Source organism: Hibiscus syriacus, unplaced genomic scaffold (assembly GCF_006381635.1).
Source record: "Hibiscus syriacus cultivar Baekdansim isolate YM2019G1 unplaced genomic scaffold, ASM638163v2 tig00112443_pilon, whole genome shotgun sequence".
Lineage (NCBI taxonomy): Eukaryota > Viridiplantae > Streptophyta > Magnoliopsida > Malvales > Malvaceae > Hibiscus > Hibiscus syriacus.
Window position 1 is genome coordinate 1235628 of NW_024063332.1, and position 13185 is coordinate 1248812.

A 13185-nucleotide genomic window follows, 5' to 3' on the forward strand; every position below is an offset into this window, starting at 1 on the left:
TGAGTTATCTAATAACCTTGCTTCTGCTCGCCGCTGGTGCACCTCTCCTAACTATTGCCCATTTATTCTGGAATAATCTTTTTAGGAGGGACAATTTTACATATTTCTGCCAAATCCTTCTATTATTAAGTACGGCTGGTACCATTTCGATGTGTTTCGATTCTTTCGAACGAGAGAGGTTTGATGCTTTTGAATTCATTGTATTAATTCCACTTCCTACTCGCAGTATGCTCTTTATGATCTCGGCTCATGATTCAATTGCCATGTATTTAGCTATTGAGCCTCAAAGTTTATGTTTTTATGTAATCGCATCATCAAAAATAAAGTCTGAATTTTCCACGGAAGCCGGCTCGAAATATTTGATCTTAGGTGCATTTTCCTCTGGAATATTTTGTTTGGGTACGACCGGACAACTACCGATATCTATTAATATTTTTTATAATATTATTTTCTTAAATATCTATCTATCTATCTATATCGTAAACTATCGGATCATGCTAGTTAGAATATTTTAGTTAGAATATAAAACTTTTTTTTTATTTTGATTGATTTCCGGTCGTAATAGATCGACTTTCATGCTAGTTATAACATTTGAATTTCTCTTACATTCGAGTAGAATGCAACATGTCAGATCAAGTTCTTAACTATCTAATTGATTTTTTTTCCGGCCGCCTTACCGTCGTTTATTTTAATAATAGCCAGTTGGAGAGTCGCCAGGCTGCGAAATTTAGCAACAGAGAACTACCAGGATCGAGTAAATGGATCAATCGCAAACACAATTAAGGAACAACGGAGTGAAAAAGTGAGAACTCCGCTGTTCACTGAGAATAATGTAGTGTTCAATGAGAATAATTAAGAGTGAAGTACACAAATGGTCCCCAAACTATAGAGTACTGCTTTATTAAGTCATTCGACTATTAAAAGTTACAAAATAGTCACTTGAGTATTCATTATGTTCCAAACTCATCATTTTTCGTTAAAAAGTTGACCGTATTCTGAAGTGAACGTTAACTTATTGACTTTGAGATGATAAAATATGATCCCAGAATCTCAAACGACTATCATATCCCAATCATCATGTTAACGTCCATGTTAGACAATCGTCAATTTTTTAACGGAAAATGATAGATTTAGAACATAAAGAATAGTTAGGTGACCATGTTTTAACTTTTAATAATCGATGGACTCAACAAAGTAACATTTTATAATCAAATGAATATTTTATAACTTTTAATAGTTGAAAGACTTAATAAAATAATACTTTACTCTAAAAGTAAATTCTAATATTTCAAAACATGTAATTGTTAATATATATTTGATTTTTTGCATACCAAGAAAAAAAATAAAAGTTAAAATGTAGATGCATTTCTTGTTTGACTAATAACCAAGAGTACTAATGTTTATGTTGAAGCAATGGCGGACCCACACATTTGACAGGGAACAAAGCTTTCTTTATTTTGATGATGAGATTAGAAATTCTGCCTCAGCTATTCATCCCATTTAAATTTTCTCACCAGTTCTCTTTTAATTATTAATAGGTCAAATTCGTTTTGGTCCTTTAACTATGTTTAAATTTTAAAATTTAATCTCTATTTTAATTTAACATAATTTAATCTTGTTACTTTTATATTTTTATTAGTTGATCTAAATAGTTAATATTCTTAATTATTATAATTAAAATATTAGTGTATTTTTTCTTAAAAACATTCCTTTCAACAAAACAAATCATATATGTGCGATGGGTTAGAATGGGTCTTTTAAAAAAAATAAAAGGTCTCACATTATTATTTTAACGATATTAATTATTTGAATTAACTAATGAACTTACAAAAATTAATGATTAAATTAAAATAGAAGACGAAATCTTAAATTTTAATATAATAGAAAGACTAAAATCCTAATTTAACCATTGTTCCTGTATATGAAATTCGAATGGAAAAATGATCAAACTAAAGCAAAGAATTGAGAATTGATGGAAGTAATACAAATTGTTTAGATATTACAGAATCAAACCTTTAGCCATGGCCCGATTAGTATCAAAATGGGTTGTTTCATACACAGGCAATTCTTCTAAATACCTTTCGTTTCCAATTGCATAAAGGTTATCCAATTCAAACAGATCCGAGCTTGCATAACTAGCTGCATCATCGTCGTCGTTGTCTTCGTCGATGTTTATTATATAGAACTCTTCGTTCTTCTGCTTCCGGTAACTGTTTAAAAGCTCCCTTGCAGCTTCGGCAACCCTACAATTTTCTTCGATGATGCGGTACTCGATCTCTTTGTTCATGAGTGGTTTTCTCATGGACGTTTGAAGCTTATTTTCATGGCGGATTTTGAGTTCCCCACATGGCCTGGAGTCCTCGTCGAGAATGACACTAACCGGACAAAACCGAACCGATCTCTTCGTCACTGTCCCGGCATTTCCTTTTGAAGATGTGGTTTTTGTCGTCGGTAGACAGGAATAGGATCTCGAGGAAGCCGAGGAACTTGTTGGTGTCTGTTGTTCCGACATTGAATTCTTCGGATTCTTCGTCTTCTTCGGCGAAGTGAACAACGAGTTGATGAAGCTTGCGAGTTTACCACCCGGAGATATCGGTTGCTTAACTGTTTTCAGGTCACTGTAAATCTTCATGGCCTTGGACTTCGATCTTATGAAACCATTACTTTCATGATGCTTTGGTTCCTTCTGTGCTGAAACGCCGCCATGGATATATTTTCCGAGCACTTGGTGTTTCGGCCGGTGACAATGAGACGAAGACGATCTTGATTTTGCACTGTAGAAAGAATCCGACTCCGATGACGAAAATCCGCCGCCGCAGCTAGAATCTGATGATTCGAGCTCGAGTTCAACAACATTGGATCCATCCCAAAGGCCTTAATTTCACATCCTCCGCCGCCGCTAACTTGTTTCTTTTGCATCCATTTCTCGATCATGCAAGTACGGTGAACGCTGTTATTCAGTTCACATTGTCTCAACGAACTACCACTTTGCTTCTTCTTCCTCATGAATGTCTTGTCTCTTCGGAAAATCAGCTCTTCGTCTCGACTATCACCGTTCGACCCATCGATCGAACGGTTGATGGCGTCGAGAAGCGAGGAGAGAAAGATGGGTTTTCTCTCCTGCTTTGGTAACGATCTTGTCTTGGCATTTTTATAGAAAAGAACAGCAGAGAATGGAACAGTGGGGAATAATTGAATTATGTTGCTTGGCCTTTATTGTCTGGTTCGATGAGTAATGGGTGAAAAGAGGAGTGAAAGACAGATTAATGGCAGCAGCAACAAACATGATTATTTATGTCAAACAAACAAAGAGATATTGGAGAATTTGGAAAAGAAGAAAGAGACATTTTTTATTCATGGATTAATCTTGGTGCCATTGCATCCATAGAGAGAGAGAGAGAGAGAGAGAGAGAAAAAGAAAGAGTAATGAAAGCCAAAAGCCACGCCTGATGAACAAAGAAGCTGATTTGTAAGAGTGGTAGGACTGATATTTTTAGGGTAAACTACACATTTAATACTAAACTATCAATTTTAATCCGTTTTAATACCTAAACTTTCAATTTTTTCAAAATAATATACTACTATTTACGTATTAAAAAAAACTAAACTTTAGGTGTGATTTTAAAAAAATTTGAAAAAAACATATCAAAACTGAAATTTAAGTACTAAACACATAATTTACCCATATTTTATACTATATGCACATACATATTATCATCGTAAATTTTTAAATTTAACACACGATAATTTTATAACGAGAAATAGACAATTTAGATTATTTTTTAGTTTTTATCTTATAAATATCTTTTTATTTTCTGTCATTAATTTTATCGGTCTATTTTCATTCACTCACCCAACTATCTTTAAAATGTATGAATCTTTAAAATATTTCACGATGTGAACCTATTATAGCTTTCTCTATATAAAAACATAGACCATAGATTCATATATGATACAAGACATGGAATGCAAACAGATGAATAGGTGTAAAATAATAACAAATTGGCGTTTGCCTAGCTAGTGGCAAAAAAATATTGGACTGAGCCATGCACAATCTCTTTCCCTTAGGAGTGCCTATCTATGCTACCATGTATTGTTTTAAGATAATGGGAAACTCTAATACACTTCACCACTTTGGCACTGACACAAGGATTTAATTCAGTTTCTTTTATATAGGTACCTCATAACAGATTAAAATATTATGTATATTTTCATAACAATTAAGTTACATTCAGTGTTTACTGTGACCCCTTAGTTATCTCGTGAAAAATCCGAACATTAAATGACCCAAAACATCTAAAACTTGGACCAACTCATTTCAAAATCGATCCGACTCACCCAATTGATAGGTCTAGATCAAGTTCTCCATTCAATTTTAAAACAACTCTGACCAGTATGATGCAAATACATAACCCTTTCAGTAATAATACTTCCTATTACTAATAGTAATAATAATTAGTAATAATAAGCAAGAGGATGAATGAAACAAAGGCAAATATAATGGATTTACCACTTGATTTAATGAATTATGAAAATCATAAGAGAAGGCTTAGGTGAATGACTACAAAGGGCTGTAATAAGTTAACGGCTTCAAGCAATTTAAGAGATGTTCGAAGAGATTAAACACCGTTAAGCATTGAATTAACAAGATTGTGGGTTATTGCACAAAGAAATTTTAGAACATATCTATAGCTACTTCACTACTCCCTTACAAGTGAAAGGGTTAGCTTGATACCATTCAGAAGTTTGATGTCCAGTTAAGATGACCCAATTGAGGCTGTTGGTAAGCACCTACTTGAGCATCGGGAGCAGCTGGAGCAATGCCAAAACCAACATTAGCCCCCATTGCGGGGTTTAGATGATGCGGGTTCGCCATTGCAGCAGGTTGTGGAGGAGGAAGGTACAACCCAGAGAATTGCATGTGAGAAGATTGTGCAGCAGCAGCAGCGGCATTAAAGGAAGCATGGCCTGTGGGAGATGGCATATAACCATGCGGTGTTTGTGGCACATTGTAGTATGCGGAAGGCTGCATGTTTTGTAGCTCCCTTGGGTTTTGCATCCAGAAATCTGGTGTATCAGCCTGTCAAATAACAATGCAGTTAGCAAAAAGTGCCAATGACAACTGAACTAACCAAGCGAGATATATTTATAGACATATAGAGAAAGGACAAAGGAACGTTTTATTACGCCACAGAAACTTTTGAAGAATTACAGAAAATTCGAGGTGCATCACATAACCAAAACTATATCATGAAGTCAAAACTAAAGCCTCAAATAGTAGCTTATCGGTGGCTCATACTCTGATGTCATTAGAGTGAAGAACAATTATTTACCTGCTGATTTTGAACATAGATATTTACGTCTTTATATTTGGTCCGAGATGAATCCTCAAGACCTGTTGCATTCCCAACTACGCCAGGAGCATTGATTGCATACCCAGGACTGGTAAAATTTCCAAACCCAGTAGGATTGCCTGCAGGAACTGGTTTGAACTGTTGAATCCCATACTTGACACTGTTTGCACCAATATGGAATACTGCCCCCCTGCATAAGCAAGTAGCTGCTGCCATTTGATGGATGTGGGAAAGCAGGATTACTGGAATAACCTGGCATCACCATCTGTGGAAGATAAATCGGGGAGACAAACTGACGATATGGCATAAGATTAGCAAAATGGGGCATCTGAACTTGAGGATACATCTGCGCTACTTGAGGTTGTTGCTGCTGCATCGTTGGTATTGTTGACGCGAGGGTGTTGGTGGCATGCATGCTTAAGGCCTAATTACCATTAAAAACTTTCATCAATTCAAGTGAGGGAGATTTGTCTGTTCTGGGAGCCAGAATATGATTCCATTTTTCCAGCTTTGGAGCCAGAGTCTATAGTTTCTCTTCGTGTGGATGGAAGCTCCTGGATGTTTGTGTTTTTTTTGGATACTATGGTTTGAGCCAGCTGTCATTTTTTGTCTCTTTTTTAGGAGTTCTGTTTTCTGGTGCTCTCCGAGTCAAGAGTTAGGCTTTTAGTTGGGTTAGTCCTTTAGAGGCTGTTGTGGTTGATATTAGGTTGAGCTACTGTTGCTGCTATGGGGGTGTTTTGTTTTATGTACGGGGTCGATATCTGGATGTATTTTGGTGTTCTTATGTTCAATGAAATCCTAAGGCACTCTTTTCCTCCTTCCGCTGATTAAGGAGCTTCTCTTTAAGTCTCTCTAATCAAGAAGGAGGTTTTTAATGAGGCCTTCAATTCCTATCAAAAAAAAAAAGTGATAAAAACAAAAGGCCTTTTCAGGAATGAATACTCCTACTTAAATGTGCATGTTACAGGCACTAACCTCCCGAGGAGATAGTAGACCTTGTCCTCTTGCAGTTTCATATATTGAAGGACTAAAATAAGGTAAATCATAACCAGTTTGGGGATCATATGCCTGCTATCAAGCCAACACCATATTAGAACGTTCCGTTGCAAGGAAAAATGAAGAAAAGGCTAGTTATTCCAGAAATCAAAGTTACTTTATATCAGTTTCAGCAACAAGTAAATTTCATAAATACCCATTCGGGATATGACACTAATCACGGTTTAAAAGGTTATGCTTACCGAAAAACCGGGTAATTCGGGAGGATCTTGCTGCGTTGTGCCTCTGAATGAGCATAGGATTGACTATCATCCTGGACCATTCCAATATCGGCGTAACTGTCCAGATTCTGGGGGCTTGGAGCATCTCTCTTATCAGACAATTGATGCTCAGATGCAGTACTAGAGGCTGGAGAGTCAGAACCAGAATTTCCAAGTTGATCATCTAAAATGTTAATGGACTTGCCAACAGTGTCATCACTAGAAGTATCGGGAGAAGACACAGGCAAACTGCTTAGAGCAAATACAAGTAGAACATCAGAAACTGGGTCTAGACATTTGAATTCTAGACAATTTTAAGCAACTATTTGGGAGAAAGGGAAAACCTTGCAGCAGATTCCCCGTTTGAGTCTCCTGCAACACCAGAGGCATGAAAACCAGGGATTAAATTACTTGAAGAATCATTTTCCACTCCAAAGCTGCCAAAAGTAAGTCGGTGGCGATCATTATCGGGGACACGGATGTGCTGGGCTATGATGACATTTTCATTTTCGTAGATGTTAACTTGAGATAACTTCTCTTGTAGTTTAGCTGTTTCAGAATCCAAGTCCTTGGCATCATCAGCTGGAGGTGCATTAGATTTCTTAGGTGTTCCAATAACCCCGGGATTATTAACACTTGACTTTTGGCTTGATTTTGGTTTCCACTCTTTGTTATGTTGGTTAGCTGCACCAAATATAAGTGATAAATTCTCATAAACTTCAGAAATAAATTCAAATTAAGTGCTATAATAGCCAACCTACAGACAGCCATATTTGCTAAAACAACAGTTTAAAGCAAAACCAAACTATGTCAAAGGAGATGCACAAAACTAGAATAAATTATCGTTGGTTTATTTTCTCTTGTATCTTGGATACTTTGACATACATAGATGTTCCTCGGACTTTCAAGAAGCTTAAAAAGAAGAAACCGTACCTTTTTGATGAACTAAAACCTGTTGATGTTGTCTGCCCGCATATGGATTTCTCACAAATGACCTGCTGCCAGAAATACCAGACATGGAAGATTCAGCTGCACCACTGTGAGTATCCCGGACCTCCCGATCTGCTCTGGAAATTGCAGGAAAAGGTCGAAATGCCTCTGATGAAGGGTCCCTCCCTACAAGTGAATTTGCAAGAGTATTTGCTTCAGAAGAATCTTTGCTGGCATCTTCAGGAGGATGACGGCGAACACCGACAACCCCAACTTCACGCTTGATAGCTCCAACAGCACCAGATGATCTGGAATCTGGAGAAGGCACATGAACGGGATCTGTAGATGACGAATAAACCCCAACAACTGAGCTGCTCAATGATTGAGTGCTTGAACGTGCTTGAAAGTTATCGGACTTCACTGCCTGCGACCGCAAAGCAGCATTAGGATTAAAAATTTGCTTTGCCTCTGATATTTCTTTCCTAGAAACACCACCAGAATTTGCATCTCGAACATGCCTGACATGCGAACTGGATGGTGCACTAGAAGTTTGAAATGACCTTTGAGAACTAAAGGATCTCTGATTGTTTGGAGTTCCAATTGAACTGCAGAATGGTAATAAAAGGAGAATACTCAGTGTGCACTATTCCACAAGAAATATAATATCAATAAATACATGCAAAAGGAACGAGAGAATAAATCAAGATTAAAGTGGAACAAGCAAAAAGAAATAAATAATCATACCCCTTATCAGCAACACTCACGGGCACCTGCTCATTTAAAGAAGTTGAACATTGTGGCAAAGGAGGTTCCGTATCTTTATTTGCATTTTGATTAACTCTGTTGTCTTTCACAACACGAAACTCTCGGTTGACTCCTGCATTGCCAGGCAAAGTAACTCGATATAACCTCCACTTCGAGGACCACGTTTCGGATATGTACGAAATATCATCTTTTGACCAACATTCTCAGAAAATTTTCTAGAATCCATAGAACCTTCGTGCTCGATGATCTATCATAATGAAACATCATTTCAGAACAACTTTGTACAATAACCCTCTAGTGATTTGCATTTCAAGATGCAACAAGTAATATTCAAGGTTGTCTCAATCTCTAAGGATATAAAATCAATCATATGTAATATCATATATAAATTAATACCATAATGATATTGAACAACTAAGAATTAAAAAAAAAAGAAAGAAGCAGCCATCAAATTCGGAGACAGCCAAAGCTACGATTTGAGTCATCAGAAAACATAGCTCTCTTGCTAATAGAGGCAAATTAACACAGAAAATTTTGCCAAAAATGATATTGAGATGATATACAAGATCATACCTCTTTCTTCCGATCTTTTTTTCTCCTTACTACATGAAATGTATCTGAGAAGAAACAATCAGACTAGATGTAAAGATGAAACATCTATAAAAATAAATTTGAAATCTCACCTAAACAAAAGAGTCAATCTACAAAGCTCATGCAAAAAGATATTATCATTTTTTAGACCTCATGCAAAGCTCGAGAATAACAGCTTCTGTTTACCAATTTACCAATTAGATGACAGAAAACACTGCACTCCCCTATTAATATTGGTAAGTGAGGTGAGGGAAAAAAAGGATAAATCATACAAACAGTCCAGTTCTGATATTCAATGAGGATCACAGTGCCATTTACATGATGTACACAAGGATAAGCTTCTTACTTGCCAAGCATTGAAATCACTTGTAATAGATTGTAAAACAGTACAGAAATTACCACAACATGGTACTTCTGTTTGCTCTTTGTCCACTGGATTCAACCAGCCTTGATAAACCTAGATTAGGATCCTTAATTACACTAATAAAATTTAACACTGTATTGCCCCTACCCCCAATGACTGAGCAACCAAACAAAGTTCAAGAAAGAACCTATAGATTGTTTATCAGTCGACTCAAAACTCAATTTGAAGAATGAAACACCTGATATAAAAAAAAGATGAATTAATTCAAATATTTAACTCAGAAAATGTAGTCGCAATACCACCAACTCAAAGCAAAAGACAAAAAGAAGTATCACCGAAAAAGCAAGAAAACAACATCCAAGCACGCTAAAACATCCTGAAACAATTGCCTTAAACCCTGCTTAAAACAATAATCAACTTTCGCATACCAAAACAACACAAAGAAAACAACTCAATTCCCTAAAACGCGATAAAACCCTAAAACAAAGCCCAAAGGTAAACGCAACAAGAACTATGCTAATCTTGACCTCAAAGTCTATGCACCAACTACAAAAGCAAACAAAACCCATTTTTCAAAACACTCAAAAGAAATGCAAAAAAACAGAAGAATGAAACAAAAAGGGCAACCTTGATGAAGCAACATTTGGGCAGTTTCATTAGGATCCATGTTGGCCTCTTTCAATGCAACGTAGATCTCATCATCAGAGTGATTACCGACTATTTCCTTGATTGACTGTATCGTCTTGCTCACTCGCGCTGAGAGACCTTCGGTTCTTGGCCCACTTACCATCTATCTGTTTCAGAATACTCCCCCCCCCCCAAAAAAAAGACTTTCACAGCTTCCGTACTAGCTTATATAACAAATAAAACCCAGTTTGATAATCCAAACTCTATTCAGATTATAAAGAGGGTTTCTTCGAATTTGGGCGTTTTTCCAGATATATCATTTTTTTCATTTAATTTTCTGTCCTTCATATTATTTTTTTGATTTAACACCTTTTGTAGCAAGACTCGTTTTCTGTAATGTATTTTAGGTTGATCTGACATCATGTGAGGTAAGACGCATCCCTAAAAAGTATCTTAGACTGATTGGATATACGTGTGTAAAGCGCGGTGCAGACGCCACGCCTTACCTACAAATCTGACACGTGTCAGAAAAACGCGCCACAAGTTTAATTACCTACCTATCCCGACCGTTCACACCCCATCCCTTCATATAAATACCACAATCCCCAATTACTTTCATCACACCAAATCCTCTCAACTTCTCTAAATTTCTTCAAATACTTTTATATTATCTGTTTAAGGTATATTTTATTATATTTTATATTTAATTTATTTAAGTATTTAAATTATTTAATATTGTATTTAATTAATTTTTTTACAGATATAAAATAGAAGGCGGTCTGCTTCGCTTGGATGAAAATCATATATCTCGACATTTACTAATACGATAACATTTTAATGTTTTAATTTAATTTAAATTAATAGTAATAATTTATTTATTTATTTAATGAATGATTATTAGTTTAAAAATTAATTTTTGTAATTATTTATATTTTAGGAGAGAGACCGTATATTAGATCATTTTATTAGGAACCTTAAGTTAGTGATACTTGACAGTGTCATGCCGTATTTAGTAGAGGCTGGATTCGGTCACACACGGTTCATGGACTGCTTTGTGTCGGGACTATCTAGAATGTGTCCCAGAAAGTTTTAACGGTGGTCGAATACCGTTAAATTGGTTAGATACCAATTTTCGGGAGTTGAGCGAGGACGCCTCTGATGATGAAGTTAAAATGTATGCACGGGCATGCATACTACAGCTGATAGGAGGGTTGCTGATGCTGGACAAATCGCGCAACCAAGTTTATTGTATGTGGTTGCGACATCTTGGCGACTTTCATCTGGCCGGATCACTCAGTTGGGGCTCGGCAGTTTTGGCTTTCCTGTATAGGGAGATGTGTCGCGCGATTGACTATAGAAAAAATGCTATCGACGGATGTCTCCTGCTGCTGCAGTCTTGGGTGTGGTATCGATTGCCCTTTTTATGTCCCGTTATCAAGAACCCATTCGTATTTCCACTACTATTCAGGTAATTATAAAACTAATTTCGTATATTAATCATTTTATACAATGTATAATAATTTTTTTCCATGAATAGGTGGTCTACTGATAGAAAAAAACCATCAGGAGCTATCAGATGATTTAGAAAAATGAGGGTGCTAATCGATCAGAATGTTGGCGCACATGTATGCCTTTTAATGTTTAAAAATCGTTTTTAGATTATAGTTGTATAATTAGATTATTATTTTGATAAAAATTATATATATTTGTTTTAGTTTGAATGAGTGTCATATTCTAATGATGATGTGAGGATGGTGATCCACCTGAGTTGAGGGGCGCATTAGATGTTTGGATGGCGATGGTCCATTTGATATGTTATGCGATCGTCGAGTGGCACTCCACTGATCGCGTGCTTCGACAATTTGGTTGTTTTCAACAAATTCCGGAAGCACCTCGCAATATGGACGAGTTGTATAGCACAGATAGATGCGGCAAGACCGATACAGATTGGCTGGTGAGGCATCACGAGTGGGTCGTGTTGTGGGAGGATCGACATCGGCGCCTTCCCCGTAGAGAGCTCATTTTTACTGACTTCTTGATGGTTGCTAACGATTATTACGAGTGGTTCAACAGTAACGAGAAATTGTTTCTACTTTCCGAGGATGCACGAGGGCAGACCTTTCAGCGACGTCGACAGAGACGTTCACCGACATAACACCATCGTCCCCAGACTCATGGACGGAGAGCAGGTATTTCGGTTCATCCTCAGCTGCACCAGCAGGACCTTCACAACAGCCACCGTCTACATCGACTTACCTTCCGCAGCCATATATGATGCCGTCATCGCCGTTCCCTTACCCGATGCTACCGCCGCCACTGTCACCTAGTTTTATGACCCCATCAATGCCGCCGTCACAGAGTTTTAGAATGATGACGCCATCGCCGTTACCAAAATGCGGTCATTTGATTTAATAATATTATCTATTCGCATATAATATTTTTTGTTAAAAATATAATTTTAGAATGATTCCATGCATTTGTATATTAAATTTAAAAAATCATTTTAAAAAAAGATAATACTTTTGTTTATTTACTTATTAACCAACTAGTTTGTTTTTATCAAGTAGATTAAAATTGTTTAAATATATAAAAACTATTTAAGCTTTTTATTTTTGATAAAAAATAAAATAATTATAATAAATCACATTTTTAGAAGTTGAGAGTAAGGATGGGCATTTAGTCGGGTTTCCAGCCAATCTGACTCGGTCCGAAAGTTTTATATATCCACCCAAAATCAGACCCGATTTGAGTTTAGAGTAATTCCACCTAACCCGAAACCCGACTCAACTTTTGAGAAAAATTCGACTTCGACTCCGATCCAACCCAAAATAATATAAAATTATTAATTTTACTTAATAAATAGGGACTTAATTGAAAAAAATAATATAAAAAGGAGTATTCTTACAATTATCCATTCAAAATAAAGTACTTTTATATTATTTTTTGGGTCTCGTACCCATCCCTAGTTGAGAGGTTTTTGACCCTTTAGCATCATCTAAATTAGTTTAAAAATTACATAAGAGAGTTCATAATACTAGTATTCTTAGTAAAATTAAGAGTGTAAATAAATAAGTGTGTCGAAACGATTTTTTCTCTTAAAAAGTGAGAAGTGAGATTTTGAAAATCACACCAATTTTTAATTTACCTTTTAATTAATTAATTTTTAATTAAAAAGTAATGTGATTTTAAAAAATCTCCCGTTTTGAAAAAATTGGGTTTCCTTTTTAAAATAAAAACGTACGGTTTGAGGAGTCGCCACCAATATTTGATTAGGGTGTAATTGGGCACCAAAAAACAT

The 13185-nt window shown here is 36.1% G+C and overlaps 2 pseudogenes; both read right to left on the bottom strand.

The window, feature by feature from the left end:
* Positions 1 to 1994: 1994 nt before the first annotated feature.
* Positions 1995 to 3176, bottom strand: LOC120179643 (annotated as a pseudogene).
* A 1436-nt stretch (positions 3177 to 4612) lies between these two features.
* LOC120179716 lies at positions 4613 to 10074 on the bottom strand (annotated as a pseudogene).
* Positions 10075 to 13185: the final 3111 nt, after the last annotated feature.